This window comes from Dasypus novemcinctus, chromosome 17, assembly GCF_030445035.2.
Source record: "Dasypus novemcinctus isolate mDasNov1 chromosome 17, mDasNov1.1.hap2, whole genome shotgun sequence".
In the NCBI taxonomy this organism is placed as follows: Eukaryota; Metazoa; Chordata; class Mammalia; order Cingulata; family Dasypodidae; genus Dasypus; species Dasypus novemcinctus.
This window is the reverse complement of record NC_080689.1, coordinates 43395740-43407859: the sequence shown is the minus strand read 5'-3', so window position 1 is coordinate 43407859 and position 12120 is coordinate 43395740.

The window sequence follows — 12120 nt, the reverse complement described above, 5'->3', positions numbered from 1 at the left end:
CCTCTTCTAAAGGGAATACCTTGACCTGACCCATGGATGCCCATCAGTCAGTTGGAGATCTCCAGGGAACAGGATCACGGAGCAGGCCTTTTGGTCATATTTCCCCCTTCCTTCTGCTGAGTGGATTTCTCATGGGAAGGCCACTATATTTAAACTCTGGAGGTCTTCAAAGGACTTCCTATCAATGCAAACATTCTCTTCCCCTCAGCAAACGTCATCTTTCTCCCTCATACTTTCAGTTAATTGCAAGAAAGCAGAGTGAAAAGATTCTGGGGGTACTTTTTTTTTTTAACAAATCAATTTTATTGATACATATTAATAAAGCATAAATCCATCCAAAGTGTACAATCAGTGGTATTCGGTATAATCACAGTCGTGCATTCATCACTTCAGTCATTTTTAGAGCATTTTTACTATTTCAATAATAACAATAAACAAACAAGAAAAACTCATCACCTCTCGATCTCTCTATGCTTCCCTTGTCATGCATAGTCTGCTATTCTGTGTCTGTCTCTCTAGTTTATTTGTACTTATATTTTGTAAAGACAGTCTTATATATGCATTGTCACTGACATTCATATTTTACATGAGGTTTCACTATTATATAGTCCAATGTTACATTTTTTAGCTCTCCTTCTAGTAATAAAAATGACCTTAGACTTACCCTTGCAACCAGTGTCATACCCATGTAACAGCTCAGCTAATTACAAACACTATGATGTGCTTTCACCATTTCTATTCATTTCCAAAAATTTACAAACAACCATTTTGCCATTTCTGCCAGATTAACCCTGAGCTTTCCATTCTCTACCCTCATTCTACTTTCTGGTGACATATATTCTAATTATTAACTCCATGGGTTAGCGCACTCTGGGGGTACTTTTTAATGGCACAAGACACATCCCCATTCAGAGCTGCAGAAACAGAATGAAGAGGAGCTGTACCATCCACCTTGGCTGCCTGCTTTCCCCAGCTTCATGCTTGGTTTTGTGCTCCTCTTAACTTACTCCTTTGACTTAACACCTTGAGTATTGGACCAGCAATGGGTTTGTCCTTGACTTTACACCCTGCTGCCCCCTGGATGTGGGGATCTAATTTTCATTCTGGACCCTACCTTGGGCTCTGGATCTCTAGCTGTGGCTCATTGATCATTGGCTCCTCCAGGTCCACCTGACTTGGCCATTTCAGCCAATTTGAGGCACCAGAGCCTACCAGCCACAGATGGCAAGCCACACATGCTAGTTAGAATGTGGGGCTGTTTTTCAAGAGACCCTCTTATCTTACACTGACTCGTGCTGCAACCCATTTCCAATTCAGTTCCAAACCCTAGGTTTAGCAATCCCAAGCTCGGTAGCCTCCAGCCTTGGGGTTGTATGTGTTCCTCCAGCTATTTAGACTTGGACTTGCCTCTACCAACCTTGCCTTGCTCCCTTTTGGGACTCCCTGTGTCCTCTAGAGCCCTTTGGCAGACCCATTCCCCGGGGCCTGACCCACTACAAGGAAGAGTCACATTTTTACCATCAACACTGTGGGGCATTCCACTGGCCCCCCAGGAGTGGGCATACTGTCAATGCAGGAGATCAGTGAGGGAAATGGTTTCAGCGAGAAGGACTTTTTGATTCTCTTTACTCTACCAAGTGGGTCAGTAGATACTTCTCAGAGGGAGACCTAAAATAGAGATGTAAAGCTGGAGTCTTGGTCCAATTGAGAAAGAGGACCACACATTTTATAAAGGACCAATGGTGTCAGCTCTCCTTTATCATATTACCAGTGGGTTGAGGCCTACTGGGAGTGTGCTGCGAGGGAGATGTTTATCAGGGATGAAGTACAGGACCTACATCTCTTGTTATCCATCTTCCATAAACAGTTTGCTTTCTCTTTTGTATTTTTTAAGGAGAAAAAGTGTTGGCTTGGACTCCTAGTACTTTCTTATGTAATAAAGAGTCAAGCAAAGGGCATATCTTGGTTCTGCTTGGACTTGGCAGACTGCCTGCACTGTTATAAGTATTGAGGGGTGAAAGTTGCTTGGCTCCTTAAGGACTGTACAATTCTTCCTCAAGTGTTAAGCCTCTTTCCTTGCAGAAGGGGTTCAGCTCATCTCAGGGCGGGCCATTATGAAGCCTAGCTCATAGTTGAAGTTCAACAAGAGTCAAATTTTAATGATTTTATGGGATGAGTATTAGGTTTTTTAAGATTTATTTTATTTATTTATTTCTCCCCATCCCCTCATTGTTTGCACTGGCTGTGTCTGTTCGTCTTCCTTGTTTCTTTTAGGAGGCACTGGGAACCGAACCTGGGACTGCCGATGTGAGAGGGAGTCACCTAATTGTTTGAGCCACCTCTGTTTTCTGCTTTGTTGTGTCTCTCTCACTGTTTTTTTTTTATTCTTGTGCCTCTTGTTGCATCATCATGTTGCATCAGCTTGCCACGCCTGCCCATTGGTCACCTTGCTGTCTTGCATGTCTTCTTTAGGAGGCACTTAGAACTTAAGTTCCATACTTTTAGTGTGTCTTTCATTATGTTTTTTCTTCTTGTATCTCTTGTTGCAGCAGCCTGCTGTGCTTGCCCATTACACCAGCTCACTGTCTTCTTTAGGAGGTACTGGGAATTGAACCAGGGAGCTCCCATGGGGGAGGTGGGAGCTCAATTGCTTGAATCACATCTGCTTCCGGAATGATTTTATCTTGCTAACAATAATAACTAACGCTGCCTATAACAGGTGCCAGGTCATGTGCAAAGTACATGAGTCTTAGGTTTTCAAGCAAGTTTTCCAAAACCAGTTCTAATTGACTGTGTGTAGGTCACCTAGCCCATCTGGATTTCTTTGAGCAAACTATCTATAAAATGATGAGGGTCAATTCTGTGGGACCTCAAAGATCCCCCTGCCTCTGAAATTCCCCAACTTTATAATAAATCCTATTTTGTATCGAGACATTAATGGGAAATCTATATACTAGATTGTATATTCTAGAAATTAATGTATTAGTATCATTCATTAATCATAGTATATCAGAGCAATCTTAGTAATAATCGGTATTTTATTTAGATAGGAAATCATCTTCCTCTCCTTTATATGATAGAGATTAAATGTCATAATACTGCATGAAAGCATCTAACATGGAAGGACACATTTTAAGGGGACATTTCCTATACTAGCATTTCCCAAAATATAGTCCTAGGAATACAGACATACCTCAGAGATGCTGCAGGCTCAGTTTCAGACCACAATAAAGTGAATAGTGCAATACAGTGAGTCACACAAACTTTTTGATTTTCCAATACATATAAAATTATGTTTACACTATACTGTGTGCAATAGCATTATGTCTAAAAAACAATGTACATACCTTAATTAAAATGTGACACAGAGACAAGAAATGAGCACATGCAATTGGAAAAATGGTGCCCATGGACTTGCTCAATACAGGGTTGTCACAAAGCTTCAATTTGTAAAAAATGCAATATCTGCAAGAGTAATCTAGTGAAGTACAATAAAACAAAGTATGCTTGTACTATTCCTTCCCCTAGTTCCACTATTGCAATTTTGTCCCAGTAAAGTCCTTTATAATATATATATATAAACATATTCAGGATCCAATCAAGGATTAAACATTGCTTTTATTGTCAAGTCTCTTTAGTCATTTTATTTTTATTTATTTTTCTGTTTTTGTTTTTTGCTGTCTGTGTCCATTCACTGTGTGATCTTCTGTATCTATTTCTTTTCGTCTTCTCTTTTTACTTTTCTCCTCTAGGATTCACTGGGATTCAATTCTGGGGACCTCTGATGTAGACAGAGTTTCCCTGTCATTTGTGCCACCTCAGTTCCTGGTTTCTGTTGCACCTTGCCTTGACTCTCCCCTTCATCTCTCTTTTGTTGCATCATCATTTTGCTGCATGATTCACTTGCACAGGCACTGGCTCACCACACGGGCACTTGGCTTGCCACACAGGTATGCTTTTTTTTTTTTACCAGGAGGCCCCAGGGATCAAACCTAAGTCCTCCCATATGGTAGGTGGAAGCCCAATCACTTGAGCCATATCTGCTTCCTTCTTTAGTAAACTTAAATCAAGAATAGTCTCCTTGCCTTTTTTCATTTTTCATAAGAATAATGTATTTGGAGAGTTCAGATTGGTTCTCTTGTAGAATATCACACAATCTGGATTTATTTATTTCCTCATTATCAAATTCAGGTTAAACATGCTCAGCAAGAAATCTACATAAAAGCTTTTCAAACTGTTATTTTTAAAATTTTATTTACAATACATGATCAAATGCATCAGAAATAAAAAAGGAGAAATGGAGACTACACCAACTTGCCAATTTCCAGAAATAACCAGCGTTTATATATTAGTATATATACCATTAGATTTACCTATGCATACAACAAAAATGGGAGCACTTTTTATATTTATTTTTGTAATTTGCTGTTTTTATTTATTGTTTATCTTGGAACTCTTTCTGTGTGAGTACATAAAGACCTACCTCATTCTTTTTCATGGTTCTTTTCCAGTTCTTAGCCAACAGAAACTATGCTACAACTACCATTAACCTTGTAAATCGATCTCTGTGCACTTAAGTGTTTTAATAGGTTACATTCCTAGAAGTAAAAATTTTTGGCCAATTTGAATAGATATTGCAAAATTGCCACAAGAAAACATTAACTAATTAACACTCTCACCAACAATGTATGAGAGTGACTGGCTCCTCATATCTTACCTGGTATTCCCACTCATTTTAATCTCTTCAGTTTGATAAGTGAAAATTGCTATGTCATCACCATTTAAATTTAATTTTTAAAATTATGAGCGAAGTTGAGTATGTTTTCATATATTTATTTCCTGGGTTTTGTTCCTAGGGTTGTTTATCTTTTTCTTATTCATTTGCAAGACTCATTGTTATATTAAAGAAACTAGTCTTGTTTTCTGTATGTGTAAAAATTATTTTGTCCTGTTAACATCTGGTACCATCCTGTGAAATGTATTCCAAGGAATATACCTAACCAAGGAAAAAAAACATACTTAGATCCTTTTCTTTGAATCTCCTGCAATGGGATATGACCAGGGCACCTACTTGATTTAAACAGCTATATGTGAATAAAATATACATTATATATTTATATATACAATGTGTACATTGTATATAGGAGATCTGTCTCCTGGGAATTAAAGGAGGTATTGAAATGCCTATAAACAGGGAACTTTAAAGCAACTGACAAGCACACGCCAAGGACAAGACCCAGGCCCGAAAAAGACAGTGAGAACCCTGCACACTGCATTTGCCTCTGGCATATAGGAGGGCTGAAGCTCAAAAGAAAAATCTCTATCCTATCACCAGCTGGCAACAAAATCAAGATGCAGACATCTCAGGAAATATATTCCAGAGTTAACATTCTAAAATATTAAAATGTATAGTGTGTAACAAAAGAGTAAATGATAAACAAAGAAACAGGAAATGATGGCCCATCCAAAGGAAGAGGACTAAAATCCAGAAAACACCAACGAAAAAGACCAGACTGGTCACCCAAAAGCTTTTAAAATACAATATTCAAGGTGTTGGTGGTGGGGTGGTGTATGGGAGCCCTGAATGTTGTTGTGCATGTTTGTTTTGTAAGTTCACAACTTTTACTATACACTTATTGTTTATGTATGTTCACGTATGAATGATATACTTCAATAAATTTTTAAATGGAAAAAAGATCTTAAAAATGCTCAATTAAATGAAGGAAAATACAGAGAAAGAACTAAAGGGTATCAGGAAAACAATGAATAGGCAATATGAGAATCTTATTAAAGAGAAAATTTTATTTATTTATTTATTTTAAATTTCTCTCCCCTTCCTCCCTGTTGTCTGCTCTCTGTGTCCATTTGCTGCATGTTCTTCTTTGTCCGCTTCTGTTGTTGTCAGCAGCACAGGAATCTGTGTTTCTTTTTGTTGTGTCATCTTGTGTGTCATCTCTCCGTGTATGTGGCACCATTCCTGGGCAGGCTGAACTTTCTTTCACACTGGGTGGCTCTCCTTACGGGGCGCACTCCTTGGGAGTGGGGCTCCCCTATGCGGGGACACCCCTGTGTGGCACAGCACTCCTTGCACGCATCAGCACAGCACGTAGGCCAGCTCCACATGGGTCAAGGAAGTCCGGGGTTTGAACCGCGGACCCCTGATGTGGTAGATGGATGCCCTAACCACTGGGCCAAATCCACTTCCCAAAAGAGAAAATTTCAAAAGGAGCCAAACACAACTACTGGAATTGAAGATCACAACAACTGAAATGAAAAATTCCCAGGAGTGTTTCAACAGCAGAAGAAAGAATCAACAAAATAAAAGAAAAGACAGTTGAAATGAGTCAGACTGAAGAGAAGAAAGAAAAAAGAATTAGAAAAAAATGAAAATAGCCTAAGACACCTCTGGGACACCATCAAGCATACCAATATATGCATTATGGGAGTCTTAGAAGGAGAAGAAAGGGAGAAAGAGGAAGAAGGAATATTCAAAGAAATAATGACAGAGAATTTCCCAAACTTGCCGAAAGATGTGAATATGCACACCCAAAAAGCCCAGAGAAAGCCAAAAAGAATAAACATGAAGTAAAATACACCTCATCATATACTAATCACACTATGAAACACAAGGGACAAGTAGAGAGTTCTGAAAGCTTCAAGAGAAAAGCAATATGCTATGCACAAAAGCGTTCCAATTAGATTGAGTGCTGATTTCTCGTCAGAAACCCTGGAGCAAGAAAACAGTGGGTTAAAATACTTAAAAGTGCTGAAAGAAAACAATTGCCAACCAAGAATTTTATATCCAGTGAAACTTTCTTTCAAAAATGAGGGAGATATTAAGACTTTCTCACATAAACAGAAGCTGAGGGAGTTCATCACAACTAGACCTGCCTTACAAGTAATGCTAAAGGGAGTTCTTAGAATGAAAGGAAAGGATACCAGACAGTGGATCAAAGTAGCACAAAAAATAAAGACTTCTGGTAAAGATAACCATTTAGGTAATTATAAATGCCAATATTATTGTATTGCTTTTTTTTTTGGTATGTAAATCCTCTTCTTAATTCCCACATTTAAAATGTAAATGCATAAAACATAATGTTAACTGTATGGTTTTAGGCATACAGTGTAAAAAGATAGAAGTGGTAACAAGTACAAAAAAGGAGGGGAGACAGGTGGGTATGGGAATAGAGTATGCTATTGAAGTCAAGTTGTTGTCAAACCATGTATGAATGTTGTATATTTAGGATTTTAAGTTTTAGCCCCATGGTAATTGTAGCAGTTTGATATTATTGATGAATTTCAAAAAGAAATATCAGATTATGTTTGTAAACCGGTCTTTTCCTCTGGACATATGAGGTTATAGTGGGTTGATTACTTGATTACTTAATCAAGTAATCGTCTTGTGTCAGTAGGGCATGGCATAGGACAGAGTTGAGGGTTTTTGATGCTGGAATTTGGTGCTGAAGCTTTACACTGGAGCCCCAGGAAGTAAGCCCACAAAGGAAAGAGAAGCCATCCCCAGGAAGGGAGGACCCCAGGGAGCTGAACCTTCGCAGACAGCGGCAGCCATCTTGTTTCAACACATGAAAATAAACTTTGGTCAGGGAAGTAATATGCTTTATGGCCTGGTATCTGTAAGCTCCTACCCCAAATAAATACCCTTTATAAAAAACCAACCAATTTCTCGTATTTTGCATCAGCACCCCTTTGGCTCACTAAAATAGTAATCACAAAAAAAATATATATGTAAATATAACCAGATAGCAGAGAGAAGGCATTCAATATGATAGAACACAAAAAATCAAATTAATATAAAATTAGGCATTAACAGAAGAATTAAAGGACAAAAAAAGTACAAGACTTACAAAGACTAAAGCAAAATGGCAGAAGAAAGTCCTGCTCTATCAGTAGTGACTTTAATTGTAAATGGATTAAGCTCCCCAGTCCAAAGGCAGAGATAGGCAGAATGGATAATGTATACAGCATGACCCAACTATATGCTGAATGCAAGTGACTTACCTTAAGTTCAAGGATACAAGTAGGTTGTAAGTGAAAGGATGAAAAAAATATATAACATGCAAGCAGTAAATGAAAGAAAAATGAGGTAGTTACACTAATATCAAATAAAATAGATGTTAAGTCAAAAACAGTTTCAGGAGAAAAAAGTGGTCATTAAATACTGATAAGGGAGTCATTCAACAAGAAGATGTAACACTTTTATATGTACTGTGGTAGTTTGAGGTTGTATGTACCCCAGAAAATCATGTTCTTAAAACTGTGAGTGTGGGAAGCAGATGTGGTTCAAGCAATTGGGCTCCTGCCTACCAAATGGGAGGTCCGTGGTTCAGTTCCCGGTGCCTCCTGAAGAAGATAGCGACTTGGTGAAACAGGCAGATGTGGCAAGCTGACAGAACGAGATGACTCAACAAGAGACACAGGAAGAAAAACCTAATGAGAGACACAACAAAGCAGGGAGCAGAGGTTCCTCGTGCCTCCTAAAGAGGATGACCAGGAAAATGGGCAGGTGTGGCAAGCTGACAAAACGAGATGACACAACAAGAGCCGCAAGAGAAAAAGCATAAAGAGAGACACAATAAAGCAGGGACTAGAGGTGGCTTAAGCGATTAGGTGCCTCCCTCCCACATGGGAGGTTCTGGGTTCAGTCCCCGGTGCTTCCTAAAGAAACAAAGAAGCTGAACAGACATAGCAAGTGCAAACAATGAGGGGGTGGGGAGAAATAAGTAAAATAAATCTTTTAAGAACAACAACAACTGTGGTTGTGAATCTGTTGCACGTGGGACTGTTTGATTAGATGACATCAGTAAGGCATGAGCCAGGGTGGGTCTTAATCTCCCTACTGGAGTCCTTCATAAACAGATGAATGCAGAGTGGGGTGCCTCAGAGACAGCGAGAAACCCACAGAAGCTGAGAGAAAGCCCTGGAAGCCAGAAGCTGAAATCAACGGAACACAGAAGCAGAGAAAGAGCCGGGAAGCAGGAAGCTGTGGTAATGGAGCCTGGAGGAGGAGGGAGAGCCCTGGCAGATGGTTCCCTGTGCCTTACCATGTGAGAAGGGATTCCAGGATTGCTGACAGCTGGTCTTCCTGGAGAAAAATCATTGCTTGATGAAGGCTTGATTTGGACATTTTTCTCGGCCTTGAAACTGTAAGTTTTTAAACTAATAAATCCCCATTGTAAAAGCCAGCCCATTTCTGGTATATTGCCTCGGCAGCCTTTAGCAAACTGAAACATGTACCTAAGAGCAGGGCCCCAAAATATATGAAGCACAAACGGACAGATACAAAGGGAGAAATTGATGGTTCTACATTAATAGTAGGAGGTTTTAATGCACCACTTTGAATAATGGATAGAACATCTAGTCAGGAGATCAATAAGGAAATACAAGATTTGAATGATACTCTAAACCAACTAGACATAACAGATATATATAGAATACTCACCCAACAATAACAGAATACACATTTTTCTAGATGCACATGGATCATTTTCCAGGATAGACCATATCTTAGGAAACAAAGCAATTATAATAATTTAAAAATATTGAAATCAGGAAGCGGATGTGGCTAAACTGATAGAGCATCCATCTACCATATGGAGGGTTCAGAGTTCGATCCCCAGGACCTCCTGACCTGTGTGGTAAGCTGGCCCATGTGCAGTGCTGCCACACGTAAGGAGTGCCATGCCACGCAGGGGTGACCCCATGTAGGGGAGCCCCATGCACAAGGAGTGTGCCCTGTAAGGAGAGCCACCCCACATGAAAGAAGCACAGCCCGCCCAGGAATGGCACTGCACACATAGAGAGCTGATGTAGTAAGATGATGCAACAAAAAAGAGATGCAGTTTCGCCAGATAATACAAGCACAGAAGCACACATAGCAAATGGACACAGAGAGCAGATAATGGGGGGGGGGGGGGGAGAAATAAATAAAATAAATCTGTAAAAAAAAAAATTGAAATCATACAATGTAACTCCTCTGACCACAACAGAAAGAAGTTAGAAATCAATAACAGGAAGAGAAATGGAAAATTCACAGGTATGTGGAAACTAAACAACACACACTTTTTAAAAAAAAGATTTATTTATTTATTTAATTCCCCCCTTCCCCGGTTGTCTGTTTTCTGTGTCTATTTGCTGCATCTTGTTTCTTTGTCCGCTTCTGGCTTCTGTTGTTGTCAGCCGTCAGCCGCAAGGGAGGTGTGGGCGGTGCCATTCCTGGGCAGGCTGCACTTTCTTTTGTGCTGGGCGGCTCTTCTGCCGGGCGCACTCCCTGCGCGTGGGGCTCCCCTACACGGGGGACACCCCTGCGTGGTGCAGGCATCAGTGCTGCATGGTGCAGGCATCAGCGCTGCGCACGGGCCAGCTGCACACGGGTCACGGAGGCCCTGGGCTTGAACCGCGGACCTCCCATGTGGTAGACGGCTGCCCTAACCACTGGGCCAAGTCTGTTTCCCTAAACAACACACTCTTAAACAACCAATGCGCTAAGGGAGATATCACAAAGAAAATTAAGAAATATCTTGAGGAAAATGAAAATTAAAATACAACACAACAAAGCTTAAGCAATACAGCAAAGGCAGTGCTGAGAGGGAAATTTATACTGTCAAATGCTTACATTAAAAAAGAAAGGGAGAGGGGGCAAGATGGCGGCTGAGTGAACATCCCTGTTAGAGTCTTCTGCAGGGAATCGGCTGGGCGGCGTTGGAGACTCTTTGGGACCGGATTGTTTCGGGATTTTTGCTGGTCCGGAGGAGTCTGGACATCGATTTGGAGGGAAGGTAACACAGAGGATTCGTCTGTGAAATATACACGGAGATCCCAGCTACCTGTAGAGGATTCCCTTCTTGGGTAGGCGGAGACGAGGCATCTAGCCCCGCTCGGTGGGGCTGGGCCAGGCCGGGCCGTGCTGCGCCGGCGGTGAGCGGGGCCGGGCGGGGCCGAGCCAGGCCGAGCCGGGCCGCGGTAGCGCTTGGAGCCGGGCGGGGCCGGTGCAGGCCCCGGCTGCGGGCCGCGGTAGCGCTTGGAGCCGGGCGGGGCCGGTGCAGGCCCCGGCTGCGGGCCGCGGTAGCGCTTGGAGCCGGGCGGGGCCGGTGCAGGCCCCGGCTGCGGGCCGCGGTAGCGCTTGGAGCCGGGCGGGGCCGGTGCAGGCCCCGGCTGCGGGCCGCGGTAGCGCTTGGAGCCGGGCGGGGCCGGTGCAGGCCCCGGCTGCGGGCCGCGGTAGCGCTTGGAGCCGGGCGGGGCCGGTGCAGGCCCCGGCTGCGGGCCGCGGTAGCGCTTGGAGCCGGGCGGGGCCGGTGCAGGCCCCGGCTGCGGGCCGCGGTAGCGTTTGGAGCCGGGCGGGCCCGGGTCAGGCCGCGGCGGGTACGGAGCCGGGCAGGGCCGGTCCAGGCCGCGGTGGCGGGAGGTGGACGCCGGAGCCCGCTGGGCCGCTGTAGCGAGCGGAGCTGGGCGGAGCCAGGCCAGGCCAAGGCAGCGTGAGGAGCCGGGCAGAGCCGGTCCAAGCCTCCGTGGCGGGCGGAGCCGGGCCTGCGGAGGGGTTTCTGTTTTTTTTTGTTTGTTTGTTTGTTTGTTTTTTGTTTGTTTTTTTTTTAATTTTACTTAATTTTTTTTTTTTTTTTTTTTTGAGCATCTGCAGTACTGGGGAGTTCGTGGACCCTGGGCGGCCTATTGGGGGTTTGTGGGAAGGGAGGTGCTTGCAGACCCATTTGGGCAGACAGACGGGGGGGTTTTAGGGCAAAGCGGGGGGAAGTTGTTGTTTTAGATAGTGTTGCAATTGTGACACGTGTGTACCTGTATCTCTCTTCTCCCTATCCGTTCCCCACCGTTTGCCCATCCTCTTTTTCTTTCTTCCTTTCTTCTTGCCTTTCTTTTTTCTTTATTATAATTAGTTTGTTTGTTTTTTTTTTTTTTCTTTTTTCGGTTTTCTCTTTCCCTCTTGTCCCTCATCTTCCACTTATTTTTACTTTAATTCAAGTATACAATAGGTGCTACAGGGAACACCTCACATTTGCTGGGTTTTCCCATCCTCCACTGCCTCATTTCTGTGTGAACTGATTTAGGCTACCTACACTATCCCCCTTCCCCTGCATCTTGATATCCACT